This window comes from Musa acuminata, chromosome BXJ2-1 (assembly GCF_036884655.1).
Source record: "Musa acuminata AAA Group cultivar baxijiao chromosome BXJ2-1, Cavendish_Baxijiao_AAA, whole genome shotgun sequence".
NCBI lineage: Eukaryota > Viridiplantae > Streptophyta > Magnoliopsida > Zingiberales > Musaceae > Musa > Musa acuminata.
In genome coordinates, this window is record NC_088338.1 from 36,484,874 (window position 1) to 36,502,500 (window position 17,627).

At 35.0% G+C, this 17,627-nt stretch overlaps 1 protein-coding gene across 1 annotated transcript in view; it reads right to left on the reverse strand.

Annotated features, from left to right (window-relative positions):
* LOC103988689 (zinc finger protein WIP6-like) overlaps nt 1-17,627 on the reverse strand; it is a 100,066-nt gene that overhangs the window by 75,415 nt on the left and 7,024 nt on the right. The gene's annotated exons all lie outside the window — the stretch shown is intronic.

A 17,627-nucleotide genomic window follows, 5' to 3' on the forward strand; every position in this document is an offset into this window, starting at 1 on the left:
TCAAATTCAAATCATCAAATTATCAAAATTACTTTCATAGTTTAAGAGATTCAAAATAACATACATAGATTCATCACTCTCTAAGGATCTCTTGTTGAAAAAAAATCGAAAAGCTTTAGAGAAATTTTCAACAAAAATGCATTCCCCCTTTTTTTTGTTTTAATTTATGTGATTAATTTCTTATAAGCATGCCCTAGCATTGCATCATCGTTTGAAAATAAAAAATAAGTTTCATCACAATCATCAAGATCAATAATATAACACATTAAAACATCTTCAATCAAAATTTTGATTTGTTAATAATCATTTTAATTCTAATGATCTTTATTATTATTTATTGTAGTAATATATTTTTCTTCTTAAGTGAATCTAACTCTTCATACTTAGTGCAAAGAGTTAACATGCAATTGTCATGCTCATTTTTTAAATTTTTTTATTTTTTAAAATCATTAGAAAGAGAAGGATGATTCTTCCTTTTTTTATAGTTTATATTTCTTACTAACTAATTTAATAATAACTCATAAAATGCATTAAGTAATTTCATAGTATGGTAAAGGGGTTTTGGTTGAGTCACTTACTATTGAATCTCAAATTTTAATGATGAAGTCAATTGTAATTTGTTTGATCTAATCTATATGTTAAGAAAAGTGTGTAGGATTAACTACGATAGCAGTAAGATAGAAAGCAGGTGTTATGTCAGAGTCAAGTTCGAGATCATGTTGGGAGTTCGAGAGTTCATCGGAAGTCCGGACATTCATCGGAAGTTCTACGGGAACCAACCGAGAAGTCTAGGAGCTTACCATAGAAGCTCGTCGGAACTCACCAAGAAGATCGTCACAAAGTCCAAGAGCTTGTCGAGAGTTCGCCGAAGCATTGCCGAGAGTTCGTTAGATGTTCGCCGGAAGTACGTCGGAAGCTCGCCGGAAGAGCGATTGACTCATCGGAACATGAAATGCAGTAATCATGTCTTAATTATGGTAGTTAGAGTGTAAATTAAGTTAGGATTGAGAGGTAATCTCACTAACTTAATTAGGGGCCAATTGGGCCCTAAGATGGGTTGGTTTGGGCCGGATTCAAGGCCCAACCAGGACACAAAATTTTTGGCCGACGGTGGCACCGCTTGGGAGACTCGGTCTCCCAGGAATTATGGGTGGTGGCACCGCCCCTGTCAGGTGGTAGTACCGCCGGTAGTTATTGCTTCCAGCGGTGGTACCGCCCCTATCAGGCGGTGGTACTGTTAGAGCTCGGTCTTCGAGCTCTGTCAAGCAGTGGTACTGCCCAGACTGAGTGGTAGTACCGCCTAGTGTTAGGTGTCAGGTGGTAGTACCATCCAGTAATGGCGGTGGTACCGCAGGACCCTGAAAATTCGGGATTACACACTTTTAGGCTCTATTTTTGAAGTCATTGTGGCCTATAAAAACCCTACCCTTTCCTGCATGAAAGGGTGCGAAACCTATTAGCAAATCTTGAGTTCTTGAGCCTTAAAGTGTTGTAAAAGTTAAAGTTCTCTTCCTTCATCTCTTAGCCTTGTAACCATCCAAGAAAGAGAAGTGAAACTTGTAAGGGTTGTCTCCTAAACCCGACAAAAGGAGAAAAGCTGTAAAAGGTGGTTGGCCTTCGCCTATTGAAGGAAGGCCTCTAGTGGACGCTGGTGACCTCGTCAGAGGAGGAAGCCAAAAGTGGATGTAGGTCACGTTGACCGAACCACTCTAAAACTCGATTTACATTTACTTTGAGCAACTTTCTTTTATAGCAAACTGACTCTCCTCCTTACTGTTCTTTAACTACGCCTACATACGCTCTCACGTAAACATGTTCCAAGATCAGCTTTTATTGTACGAAGACTTTACTAAACCAATGCTTTTTATTTGTGCAATTTACATTACTGCAAATCACCTTAGTCTTCTCTTGCACATTCACGAAAGCTTTCAAGTTCAAATTCTTTCCAAAATGGATTGAATCGAAATCATTCTCATCGGAATTAGTTTTAATCGAAACAAGTTTTTTTGAAATAACGAAAGTTATCTGCTACACTAATTCACCGCCCCCCCCGCCCCCCCCCCTAGTGTCGCTCTTGATCCTAACAATTGATATCAGAGCAAAGTTCACTCTCAGTTGGTTTTAAACCCAAGAGAGATAGCATTTGCCGGCAACCAAGAGGGTCATTCATTTATACATCCGCCCATGTTCAATAGGTCGGATTACATATATTGGAAGACTAGAATGAGGATCTTCCTAATTTCAATAGATTTTGAGCTTTGGAACATTATCGAAAACGATTTTCAAAAATCTTCTCTTCCAATGAACGATTGGAATGAGTTGGAGAAGAAGACTTTTACTTTAAATGCCAAGGCTATGAATGCCTTGTTTTGTGTATTAGATAAAAACGAGTTTAATCGAGTGTCGATTTATGAAACGACTTTTGATATTTAGCACACACTCGAAGTGACTCATGAAGGCACTAGTAGAGTGAAGGAGTCAAAAATTAATCTTTTAGTTCATTCTTATGAGTTATTTCGAATGAAACCGAGTGAGACCATTGGAGACATGTACACCCGATTTACGGATGTCGTCAATGGTCTAAAAGGACTTGGTAAAAGTTTTTTGAATTTTAAACTCATTAATAAAGTTTTAAGATCCCTTCCAAAGAGTTGGGACCCTAAAGTCATGGTTATTCAAGAGGCCAAAGATTTAAATAATTTTTCTCTTGAAGAACTAATTAGGTCACTAATGACCTATGAAATGACACGCAAAGCTCATGAAGAGTTTGAGGACACCCTTCCAAAGAATAGGAAGGATATAGCACTGAGAATACAAGAAGACCACTCGAAAGAAAACTCAAGTGATGAGGACTTTGATGATGACTTGGCACTTTTAATAAAGAAATTTAAAAAATTCATTAAAATGAATAAATTTAAAAATAACACTAAAAATAAATTTGAATCCAAGAATGATCAAGTAATAAGCTACAAATGCAAGAAGCCGGGACACTACAAGAGTGAATGTCCCCAAGCCAAAAAGAGGACACCAAAGAAGAAGGCTCTCAAAGCAACATGGGATGACTTAAGTGCATCCGAAGAAGAGGAGCCAACTGACACCGAGCAAGTTGCTCACTATGCGCTAATGACCATTGGAGATGAGGTAACAAGTTCATTAGATGCAAATTTATCATTTGATGAACTATTAAATGCTTTTCATGATTTATTTGATGAATACAAAACAATTAGTAAAAAATATAAATTATTAAAAAAGAGCATGATTCTCTTATTAGTGATTTCGATAAATTAAAAATTAAACATAATGATAGTTTAGCTCCATGTATGAAAGCCAATATTTAAAAATACTTCGAAAGAAAAACTTGCTACTCAAAGATATCTTGAAGAAATTTGAGGTTGGTAGCAAGTCCTTGAAGATGAACCTTGCCAACAAGGGTCACGTTCATAGAAAAGGCAGAATCAGATTTATGAGTAGCTCTCACTATAATCTAACCACCTTTGTTAAAGGCCCTACCTTGCATGTTTCACCCTAAAAGAAATGCAACTTTTATTACAAATTTGGGCATGTAGCTTATCATTGTCCATTCAAGAAATGTAGTCTACACAAATTGATTTGGGTTCCTAAAGGAACCATAAAGAACTCTATGCAAAATAATAAGTTAAGCCGATCGATTTTTTAGGCACCCAAGGTCAAATGGGTACCTAAAAATCATCGTCTTTTATATAAACGTATACCATCACAAGTTGGGAGTAAGAGATTGTATCTTGTTTTGGGGTGTTCAAGGTTTATGACCAGAGATCCAAAATAACTCATAAAGCTCTCTAGCCAAAATAACAAAAAAGGGGATCATTAGAATTAAAACTATCAATTACAAAATGATACTTATAAGTTTACAATGCAATCTTGTGTGATAGACACTAAACATTGATCTCTCAAATTTTGAAACTTGTGGACTCTTATGCATGAATTCCCCTTCTCACATCTTCCGGATTTCTAAATTTATCGGATACATTCCTTCCTTAATTTTTTTTCCGGATCGAATTCTATCTAACAAGATCATGAATCTGTGTTCGAACATTCTTTGGATCACTCACATGAATCATGATCTTATAGTGTGCGCAATAAGCCATATGCATTTTTCCATACGAGTTTTACAATGCTAGCGTATAAATTTGATATGATGAATCATGAACTTATTGTAAACATATGAGTTCTATATAATGTTTGGTATGGCATGCATTTTTTGTGACCAATCATGAACGTACGAATCTTCTCCTCTTATGATGTGAATTTTTACATGACAATGTAAATAAGGTTATATGCTTCACAAACAAAAACTTCCTTCAAGTTAAAATCACCCACATCAGCCCCACACAACCTTGTGAGCAGTGCCACCGCCTAGGGCCGACGGTAGAACCGACCTCAACTCATTTTCCACTCCCCCAAACAGCTCCAAACCCCTATTGAACACCATTCACTCCCTCTAGCTGCCCAAAAATCCCTATTTCTTGCTAGATCAATGGTCGATTACATCTTCTTGAAGATCACAACTAAGGTATTCTCTAAAAGGCATTGATTTCTCTTTTGTATTATCTACTCTTGCTCATTATCTATCTTCATAATAGCAGTATTTATGGGTTCTAGAAGATCCTCTAAGGATAAAGGGAAGAGGAGATTAGAAGAAAATTATGACTCCCTACTTTTCGATTCTAATCAACATGTCCTAAAATTTGCATCCATAGAATCTAGACATGTTCATAAGGAAAAATATGTTGATTTAGATGAACTAAGTGATTTGGAACCTATTTAATGGTTTACAAATCTAGATATTCTCCCAATTCTTCAAATAAGTGAACCTATCTACCTAGACTTGTTAGGTTATTTTACAATAATCTACATGTAGATGAAGAAGAAAGGGTATCTACCTATCTATTAGGATGTCATATATCTATTACGAATAGATCAATTTACGATATCATAGGAATCCTGGTAAAAGAAAAAGGTTGCTATTTTAGAGGACAATGGAATGATGAAATAGTTGGGACCACTTACATTGATGCCTTAGAAACAATTTTTGGCAATCCTAACTTAATGATACTTCCAAAAAGCTATGAACATTTACTACCTTTGAGCACCAAAATACGTCATCACATCTTGATTAGTATCATTCTCCCAAAGCAATATCATCATGATGAAGTAAACCAAATGGAACTAGGTACTATGTATTGGATCATGAAGGGATATAATAATTGTTTTGGCTGCCTAATCCAACAAAACATGCTTGAAATATCAAAAAAGGACATGATGCTTCCATAGTGGCTTAATCATAAGAATACTCCATGCCTACGATATTGCCATTCCACCCGACAAAGAAGTTATAAAACTAGATAAATTTAGTATCATAAATAAAAATCTACTTCGACGGATGAGATGTATATTCAGAAATGGTATATGAATTAGATTGCCTAGAAGGACCGATCCCCTCCAACCTGAACTAGAATCGGAAACACCAATATTTAGGAGTAATCAATCTCCTCCAACTGGTCTCTTTGAGGAATCACCTCCAGTAGAGCAAGCACATCTTTCATCTATCGAAGACATAGGGATTCGGATGAAGAGTTTTGAACAACGATAAGATTGACTTGAACAACACCAAAATCAAATCTTAACTGAGCTGCAGCAGATTCACTAACAGTTTGATACCTTGTTTAGACATTTTAACTTTCCACCACATGAATAAGTTGTGTATGTATTTGGGAAAAGTGGACACAATTCCTCCTTGTTATGTTGTAATACTATGTTGTTTACTTTAATGTTGTAAACTTAAAATGCTACTCACTTTAATCGCAATGTTGTGCTTTTATGCTACTTACTTGATAGTAAAATTATGCACTAACTACCTTGATGGTTAAATTCTAAGGTTACTTTAATGAACATATCACTCTAAGAATTAGACTTGATATATCTTTTGAATGGATAAAGTTCTTGATATATTGGTATCTATGACTTGATGTATTATTTAATGAGAATTTGCGGAGTTAGGAATGTTAATGTGTCCGAATGCATGAATTTGTTAAATTTTATTTTCGGACTTTCTTGATTCTTTGATCAATCACTTAAATTCTGTACTGCGAATTTTACATGATGATAAGATTGTGTGCCTCAATATCATGTTTACTTTCATGTTTATGATTGAATATTAAGAAGTTTTAATCATATATCGGATTCTTAATCTTTGAGTACTACAAAGCGCTAATGATTTTGCCTCAAGTAGTGATGAAAAGCTATGACAAAACACTTTATAAATGCATGAATTTAATGTATATTTTCTTTCCGTACTATCTTTCACTTAATGTATTTCTTGAATGGAGCTTTCATGAGTCTATGTCATTTCAAGTTTATTTTATGATTTTTCATACATAAAAGTCATTGACAAATGCATCTCTCATAGATTTATCTCTTGTAAATTTTTAATTGAGAAATGGATTTGATATGATAATTCTTTCACATGAATTCTTTCTTAATGAAGGAAGAATTTTTTTTTTAATGAACACTTGCAAGGATTTAATTTCACATGAATATCTTGATCCTTGTGAAAAATGAAGCATGAGTTAATAAAACTTTTTTATCATTTTTAACTTCATTCAAAATTGGTTCTCAATGGTTTTTCCTCCTTACCTTCCTCCTTCATGCGAAGTTTTAATGAAAAATAAAAAGGAAGAAGATGATGGAAGCCATCTCGTTAAATATTTATAACTTTTAATGTGAGAACTTTTGAATGATATCATGTCATGAATGCTTGAAATATGATTTGTATGAATTTCTTTATAATTTGAAATATGACATGAATTTTTACCGCACTTACATTTATTGTTGAATCGTTCTCCTTTTAGGGGGAGAAAAAAATACTAAAATGTGGTTAATTGATGATAAATATATATAATTTTACACTTGAAATGTTTGCATGTTAACTTTTCTTCATTATGAAAAGATATCTAGATCTTAACTTGCAATTTTACAAATTGATATCTTGCTATAGAATGAATTGCTATATTTGTCATCCTTCATATTTGAAATATCAAGACTTGAAAATGGATGTCATGCCTTACCATCATTTTCAGAATGTTACATCATGATAGGAATCATGATGTGTGTATTGATAAGTTTAAATGAACTTCGCTTATCAATATGTCTCTTGAATTCAAAGGCTTTGAATTCAAGAATGACTTTTCTCAAGTATTGCATATAGATAGGGGGAGTTAAGGTTAATTCCGTCATCAATTGATTGTCATCATCAAAAAGGGGGAGATTGTTGAATCTCATATTTTGATGATGAAGTCAATTGTAATTTGTTTGATCTAATCTATATGTTGAGAAAAGTGTGCAAGATTAACTATGATGGTAGTAAGACAGAAAGCAAGTATTGTGCTAGAGTCAAGATCGAGATCACGTTGGGAGTTCGAGAGTTCATCGGAAGTCCGGATGTTCATCGGAAGTTCTGCGGGAACTTACCGAGAAGTCCAAGAGCTTGCCATAGAAGCTCGTCAGAACTCACCAAGAAGATCGTCATAAAGTCCAAGAGCTTGTCGGGAGTTTGCCGGAGCATTGCTGATAGTTCATTGGATGTTCGTTGGAAGTACGTCGGAAGCTCACCGGAAGAGCGATTGACGCACCGAAACATGAAATATAGTATTATGTCTTAATTATCGTAGTTAGAGTGTAAATTAAGTTAGAATTGGGAGGTAATCCCACTAACTTAATTAGGGGCCAACTGAGCCCTAAGATGGGCTAGTTTGGGCCGGATTCAAGGCCCAACCAGGACCAAGAATTTTCAGTCGGCGGTGGCACCGCCAAGGTCGGTGGTGGCACCACTTGGGAGACTCGGTCTCCCAGGAATTCTGGGCGGTGATACCGCCCCTTTCAGGCGGTGGTACCATCGGTAGTTATTACTGCCAGTGGTGGTACCGCCCCTGTCAAGAGGTGGTACCACTAGAGCTTGGTCTTCGAGCTCTGTCAAGCGGTGGTACCACCCAGACTGAGCGGTAGTACCGCCCAGTCTCAGGTGTCAGGCGGTAGTATCGCCCAGTAATGGCGGTGGTACCGCCAGGATCCTAAAAATCCAGGATTAGACACTTTTAGGTTCTATTTTTGAAACCATTATGGCCTATAAAAACCCCACCCTTTCCTACATGAAAGGGCGCAAAACCTATTAATAAATCTTGAGTTCTTGAGCCTTAAAGTGTTGTAAAAGTTAGAGTTCTCCTCCTTCATCTCTTAGCCTTGTAACCATCCAAGAAAGAGGAGTGAAACTTGTAAGGGTTATCTCCTAAACCCGACAAAAAGAAAAAAGCTATAAAAGGTGGTTGGCCTTCGCCTATTGAAGGAAGGCCTCTAGTGGATGCCAGTGACCTCGTCGGAGGAGGAAGTCGAAAGTGGATGTAGGTCACGTTGACTTAATCACTCTAAAACTCGGTACTTTGAGTAACTTTCTTTTATAGCAAACTGCCTCTCCTCCTTACTGTGCTTTAACTACGTCTACATATGCTTTCACATAAACATCTTCCAAAATTGGCTTTCATCATACGAAGACTTTCCTAAACCGATGCTTTTTATTTATGCAATTTACATTACCGCAAATCACCTTATTCTTCTCTTGCACTTTCATGAAAGCTTTCAAGTTCAAATTCTTTCTGAAATGGATTGAATCGAAATCATTCTCGTCAAAATTATTTTTAATCGAAACAAGTTTTTTTGAAATAATGAAAGTTTTCCGTTGCACTAATTTACCCCCTCTCTTAGTGCCACTCTTGATTCTAACACTTACCTCGTTGTCGAGACCCATTAAAGTGTAGTTCACCATCTCATCTTTGTTTGTTTGCTCTTTGTCTTCAGATGTACCTGATTTGTCTCATATCACCTTAAATGTTTTCTTCTTCTTTGGCAACTTTTTCTTCATCAGTTGTAGATATTCGCTTTTGAAGTGTCCGAGCCGATTCCATTCATAGCAAGTTATTTTATCCTTTTTAAGTTCATTTTTATTCTTAGATTCTTGTTTTATGAACTTCTTAAATTTTATTATGAGTTCATGGTTATCGTCATCATCACTTGAGTTTTCTCCTAAGTAGTATTCTTTTGTTCTAAATGCCAAATCTTTCCTGTTCTTTGGAAGGTTGTTCTCATGTTCATTATATTCGATACAAGACATTTCATTGGTCATTAAAGACCTGATGAGTTCTTCAAGAGAGAAATTGTTCAAGTCTTTTATCTCTTGCATTACCATCACTTTCGGATCCTAACTTTTTAGAAGGGATCTTAGTATTTTATTTACAAGTTCAAAATTAGTAAAACATTTACTAAAACTTTTTAAACCATTGACGATATCCATAAAATAGGTGTACATATCTCCAATAATTTCGCTTGGTTCCATTCAAAATAATTCAAAACTATACATCAAAAAATTAATTTTAGAATTTTTTAAATCTACTTATGCCTTCATGTGTGATTTTGAGTGTGTGCCAAATATCATGTGCAATTTCACATATAGAAATACGATTAAACTCATTTTTGTCTAAAGCATAAAATAAAGCATTCATAGCTTTCGCATTTAAAGAAAATGATCTTTTTCAAAATTACTCCATTCATTCGTAGGTTTAGAGAATTTTTGAAAATCACATTTGACAATATTCCATAAATCAAAGTTCATAGAAAGCAAAAAAAACTCTCATTCATGTTTTTTCAATACATGTAATCCATCCCATTGAACATAGAAGGACGAGTAATAGAGTGACCCTCTTGCATGCTAAAGAATAGAAGGACGAGTAATAGAGTGACCCTCTTGCATGCTAAAGAATGTTATTCAATCTTTTTTGAGTGTTAAATCAATTGAGAGAAACTTGACTCTGATACCAACTATTAAGATCGAAATCAACAATGGGGGGGGGGGGGGGGATAAATTAGTGCTTTCATAAAAATTACATCGATTAAAAAAATCTCATTCAATAAAGCTCATATCAGAAAGATATTTAAATGTAGAGTGCAAGCAAAAGTAGTAGACAATTAAATCAATTAGCAACAAAAGTAAATAGCAAGGAAAATAGCACACCAAATTTATAGTGGTTCAATCGTTATAACCTATGTCTACTCTTGATTCCTTTTCTGTCGAGGCCACTGGCTTCCATTAACGATCTCCTTTTAATAAGTGAAGATCAACTACCCTCTTATAACTCTTTTCTCTTTTTGACAGGCTCGGGAAAGAACCTTTATACTCTCTTTTTATAAGATAACCCTCACACACCTCCCTTAGATCAACTTCTAAACTCAAGGAGGAGGGAACTCAATGTTTTGGCAGAGTTTTTTTTTGGTTTTTTCTTAAGAATTCTTTCTCCTTTCTTACTGCCCAAGTGGGGTATTTATAGGCCTCAAATGGTTTAAAAAATAGAGTCAAAAATTTAAATTTTTGAGTCTTTCGAGTAGGGGCAGTACCACCACTTGCTAGTCTAACACTAGGCGGTACCACCATCCAGTTTGGCGATACCACCACCTAACACACTAATACTGGGCAGTACCACTGCCCAGTCTAGTGGTACTACCGCTTAACAGCTTGAAAAAGTGTGTTCGTGACTTTTCCAACTCATAGGTGGTTCCACCGCCAGTTTGGCGATGCCATCGCCTAACCCAAATTTTGGGTCACTGAATGGGCCTCCCAATGAGCCCAACTCAGCCCTAGATCAAGCCCAATGGGCTCCTAATTAAGTTAGCATAATTACACTCAAAACTAACTCAATTAAGGACCCAAACTACTTCGATCTAGACAAATAATTGTAAAGCATGAATCCTTTATTATCCAGCATACCATTGGTTAATCCAATGCTTCGTCCGACCCTTTGTCGTATTGTCCTCTCCTTCTACGTATTGCCCAATCGACATGTTGACCTTCCGCAACATACAATCTCCTTAGTGCAACGTCTAATCCTTCTAGCCCAATACCCAAACTCATGGCACTTAATTCTTCTACTGGCACGTTGACCAGTCCTCAAGCTCGACGTCAAATCTTCTAACATGTTTTACTCCAGCCCAACTTCTAATTCCTCCTACTTTAATCAATTTATCTATCCATAATCGAAGATAGTCCTGCATTACTCAAATGCTCATTAAATCATAAGTTTATCAATTGATTTATCATTAAAATATGAGATTCAAGAATATATATATATATATATGTATGTATATATATATATATATATGTATGTATATATATATATATATGTATGTATATATATATGTATATATATATATATATGTATATATATATATATATGTATATATATATATATATATATATATATATACATATATATATATATGTATATATATATACATATATATATATATATGTATATATATATATATATGTATATATATACATATATAAATATATATGTATATATATATATGTATATATATACATATATAAATATATATGTATATATATATATATATACATATATAAATATATATGTATATATATATACATATATGTATACATATATAAATATATATGTATATATATATACATATATGTATACATATATATATATATATATGTATATATATATACATATATGTATACATATATATATATATATGTATGTATACATATATATGTATGTATACATATATGTATATATGTATATATATATATATATATGTATAATATATATATATATATATGTATATATACATATATGTATATATGTATATATGTATATATATACAATATATATATACATATATAAATATATATATATATATATATATACATATATGTATATGTATATATATGCATATATATATATATACATATATATATATATATACATATATACATATATACATATATACATATATACATATATACATATATACATATATTTATATATACATATATATATATATATATATATATATATATATATATATATATATATGTATATGTATATGTATGTATGTATATCTATATGAGATCCGAAGGAAGCAAAGCAAAAGTCAAGTAATCGGGAAGCAAAGCGAAAGTAGAGTAAAGTAATCGGCGCGGTCTAGGAATAAGAACTTCAATTAGCGTTGCCCTCCAACTAGCCATTCCCTAATTGTTGAATCTCATATTTTGATGATGAAATCAATCAATAAGTATTTATATTTTAATCTGCGTTTTGAGTGACGCAGGATGCTTCGATCAGGATGAGACAATTAAAGCATGAAATATCATGTTGGGCCGGAGGAACATGCTAGAAGATTGGAGGCCGGTGGATCGGTCGACGTATCGACAGAAGGCTTCGGGCATCGGGCTAAGAAAAGCGGATATTGTACCAAGGATATCGGAGTTATGGAGTCAACTGGTTGATTGGGCAATAGGCCGCAAGAGAGGACGATGCACCGAAGAATCGGACGAAGCATCAAGGGACCAATGACATGTCGGGCAACTTGATTAATGCTTAGTATTAATTATCTAGATCGAAGTTTGTTTTACATGTGCAGGATTAACTATGATAGCAAGGCATGAAGCAAAATGAAGTCCTAGAGTCAAGGACGCAACTACGTTGGGAGTTCGAGAGTTCGTCGGAAGTCCGGATGTTCATCGGACTTTTTGGAGGAACTAGCCGAGAAGTCTCAGAGCTTGCCAAAGAAGTTCATCGGAACTCGCCAAGAAGATCGTCGTTAAGTCTAGGAGCTTGCCGGGAGTCCGTCGGAAGTTCACCGGAAGCTCGCCGGAAGAATAGACATAGGGACTTATTTAGCTTAGCAAATGTCTTAGGATTTCATAGTTAGCACGTAATTGGGCTTCGATTGGGCCAACCCAGTTACGGGCCAGCTAGGCCCATGTAAAAACTATGTTGGGCCTAATAAGAAGCCCAAACAGTGCTCTAAGAAGTCTCACCGTCGTGGCATAGTCTTCGAGACTGTGTTAGGCGGTGGTACCGCCAGTCTGGGCAGTTGTACCACCCTTGGCAGGGTGCCAAGCAGTGGTACTACCAATCTAGGTGGTGATACCACCCAGCAATATGCCCTAGGCGGTAGTACCACCCAGGATAGTGTTAGTCAAACTGACACTATGCGGTGGTACCGCCCAGCGCAGGCGATGGTACCGCTCATGCCCGAGGAACCCGGGATGGAAAAGTTTTAGGCTCCAAGTTTGAATCAACTTGAAGCCTATAAATACCCCTCCCATCCCTGGTTAAAACATACAAGCACAGAAAGATTAAAAGAGAGAAAACGCTGCTGCGATCATAAGTGTATTCCCTCCTCTAGCTTAAACCTAGATTTTTGTTTAGAGAGGAGAGAGAGTACTTGTAAGGGTTATCTCCTAAACTCGGTAAAAGGAGAAGAGGGGTGTAAAAGGTGATTGGCTTTCGCCTATTGAAGGAAGACCTTTAGTGGACGTCAGTGACCTCGTCGGAGGAGAAAGTCAAAAGTGGATGTAGGTCAAGATTGACCGAACCACTCTAAATCTCGGTTTGTATTTACTTTCTGCTATCTATCTTAACTGCAAACTACCTCCATTGCTTTACGTCAACTATACTTCCATATGCTTTCAATTTAAGTTAAGTTTTCGAAAATGATTTTATGTCAGAAACGGTTTTATCGTCTGAAAGTTTTTAAACCGCCGTGATTTTACCGCTGCACTAATTCACCCCCCCCCCCTTTAGTACCGACCCTGATCTTAACAATTGGTATCAGAGCCATGATTTTCTATTTTGGTTTAACACCCATATAGAAATGGCTCTTTTTGGCTTTCAAGAGGGTCACTCTCTCATTCGTCCTTCCTTTTTCAATGGGACGGACTACACTTATTAGAAAACTCGAATGAGAGTTTTCTTGTTTTCTTTGGATTTGAAGTTATGGAATATTATCAAATCTGGTTTTAAAATGTCTTCTCTTTCAATGAACCGTTGGAATGATTTGGAGAAGAAGACGTTTTCTCTAAATGCAAAGGCTATCAATGCCTTGTTTTGCACCTTAAATAAAACGGAGTTTAATCGGGTTTCTTTGTGCGAAATAACTTTTGATATTTTGTGCACTCTTGAAATCACACACGAAGGCACAAGTAGTGTAAAAGATTCAAAAGTAAATTTTTTTATGCATAATTTTGAGATATTTTATATGGAACCAATAGAGAATATTGGAGACATGTACACCCGTTTTACGGATGTCGTCAATAGTCTAAAAGCTCTTGGTAAAAGTTTTTTGAACTTTGAACTCGTTAACAAGATCTTAAGATCACTTTCTAAAACTTGGGAATCGAAAGTAACGACAATACAAGAAACAAAATATTTAAATATTTTTTCACTTGAAGAACTAATTGGGTCTTTAATGACCTATGAAATGACTAATATGACACTTGACGAACATGAGAACTACCTTCCAAAGGACAGAAAGGATTTGGGACATAGAACATTTGAAGACCACTCGAGCATAAGCTCAAGTGATGGTGAACCTGAACTACAAAAGAAGTTTAAAAAGTTAATGAAACAAAAATTTAAGAACAAAAAGAATGAAACTACTTGCTTTGAACGCAAAAAAAAGAATAAAAATTGGGATGAATCGAGCTCCTCCGAGGACGAGGAGAAAATCAAGAAAGGCGAGGTGGCAAACTATGCCTTAACCGCTTTTAATAATGAGGTAATCGAAATCCCCCTAATTTACTTTGAAATTTCATAATGCATTTCCTTTTTTTATTTAGTTTAGAAAATATTTTTCCTTAAAAATTACATGTTTAATAATGTTATGAAAATACAAAAAATTAGGAATCATGTTTATCATGCTAGTGATTTTAAAAATAATCATGAAAAATACATATTTTATGATAAACAAACAAAATGATTTTGTTTGAAATTATGAAATCATGCTTGATGATTTAATGATACATAATGATGTTTTGATATCATGATTGATGATTTTATTCTATGCATGAGATTTTCGAAATTATGCATGATGAATCTTGTGGTTTACGGATTATCGATTTTTACCATAATGAACGTGCCTTATTGATCTTTGTCGTAATAAATCTTGCACTTTTAGTTTTAAACATGATACATGTTTTTATTTGGCATAAATGAAATAAAATCATATGAATTGAAACAACTAAAAAGAGGAAAATATTTTTTCTTAAAAATTATTTTTCTCTATCGGTTTTGATGAATCCATTTGTATCATCTTTATAAATCTCTTGGACTTTGAAAATGATTTTGATGATTTAAATTTGAATAAATTTTTATCCAAATCATGATCTTGATTCCGTGATATTTATAAATTAAGATTTATTATGAATCAAGATTTTTCATTAATCGATCTCCTATGATTTTCTTTTAATTATTTATAAGGAGGTTTTTCAAAAAGAAATCATGCCTTTTGGTATTCACATATTCTAATCTTTTATGATATGACATTTATGCAATTCTTTGTATTCATGAAATGTTTATCTCATCACCCAATTATTTTCTTCTTGATATTCCTTATGTGATGATATAAATGCATAAAATATTCATGAATTTATTTTGATGTATACAATGATAAAATGGGGAGAAGTTTTGATCATGAATGGTAGGATGAAATTTGACAAAATTAATACCATCATGATTTGAAATGCTATGATTTGTTACCAAAATGATGTATCATAAATGCTTTAAATGATGAGTGTTTGGTATCATGATCAAAATGTTGATAAATGTCTAAAAATTTAACATTTTTCATATTGCATTAAAAATGAAATGTAAGGAATTTTGAAAATGTGCATGTTTTAATTTTAAAAAATAATGATGCACAAATAAGATTGATACTTACCTTTGTCATAATCTAATATAAAGGGTCTTCCCTTCTTTTTGATAATGACAAAGGAGGAGTTAAAAGATGCTAGCTCGCACAATTCAAGAAGAAAGCAAAAAATTACACTTCTCAAAAGAGAAGAAATAACTTGCTTTTTGAACATCTCAAATTGTTAGCTTCCATGTTGTAAAACAATGTAACATTTTGTTAGCTTGCGTTTTTGCAAAGGAAGCAAAAATAATGGCACTTCTCAAAAGAGAAAAAAGAGCTTGCTATCTTGAATATCACTAGCTTGCCTATCTTAAGAAGCAAAGAGTTGCTATCTAAAAAGAAGCAAAATTGCTATCTTGCATATCGCAACGAAAAGCAAATTTGTAAATTTACACAATTCTAAATTATTGCTAGCTTGTATGTTTCAAAACTTACTTTCTTTTTCAAACACTTACTAGCTTGAACATTGTAGAACCAACATGCTAAACTTGCATATCTAGCAAAATTTACAAACTTGTAAAACTTCAAATTTTTGCTAGCTTTCATCATTATAAAACTGGAGATTTATGATGCAATGTATTGAACTTATCTCTAAACACATAAGAGTTCGAACTTCTCCTTTTTGTTTATGACAAAGGGGGAGAAGTATGTTGATGTCATGCATGATTTGATCATGACATATTGCTTAGATATTTGAATTCAAAAGTTTCTATCAATATGCCATATTGATAGGGTGAGTTTGTTTAAACTCTAGGAGTTAAGGTTAACTCCGTCGTCAATTGGTTGTCATCATCAAAAAGAGGGAGATTATGGAATCTCAGATTTTGATGATTAAACCAATCGATAAGTGTTTATGTTTTAATCTACGTTTTGAGTGACACAGGATGCTTCGATCGGGATGAGACAATTAAAGCAGGAAATATCATGTTGGGCCGGAGGAACATGTCAGAAGATTGGACGTCGAGCCGGTGGATCGGTCGATGTATCGACAGAAAGCTTCGGGCTATGGATTCAAGCATCGAGCTAAGAAGAGCGGATATTGCACCAAGGATATTAGAGTTTCAAAGTCAACTAACCGATTGGGTAATAGGCCGCAAGAGAGGATGATGTGTCGAAGAATCAAACGAAGCGTCAAGGGACCAATGACATGCCGGACAACATGATTATTGCTTATTATTAATTATCTAGATCGAAGTATATTTTACATGTGCAGGATTAACTACGATAGCAAGGCATGAAACAAAATGAAGTCCCGAAGTCAAGGACGTAATCACGTTGGGAGTTCGAGAGTTCATTGGAAGTTCGGACGTTCGTCGGAAGTTCTGGAGGAACTAGCCGAGAAGTCTCGGAGCTTGCTAGAGAAGCTCATCGGAACTCGCCAAGAAGATCGTTGTGAAGTCCAGGAGCTTACCGGGAGTCTGCCAGAACATTACCGAGAGATCATCGGAAGTTCGTCGGAAGATCGCCAGAAGCTCGCCAGAAGAATAGACTTACGGACTTTGTTTAGCTTAGAATATATCTTAGGAATCATAGTTAGCACGCAATTGGGATTGGATTTGGGCCAACCTAATTTAGGGCTAGCTAGGCCCATGTAAGAACTGTGTTGGGCCCAATAAGAAGTCCAAACAATGCCCTAAGAAATCTTACCGTCATGGCATAGTCTTCGAGGCTGTCTCAGACGGTGGTACCACCAGTCTCGGCGATGGTCTGGGTGGTGGTACCGCCCAGCACTGCACCCCAAGCGATGGTACCGCCTAGGGCAGTGTCAGTAAGATTGACACAGGCGGTGGTACGTACCACCCGTGCTCGGGGAACCCAAG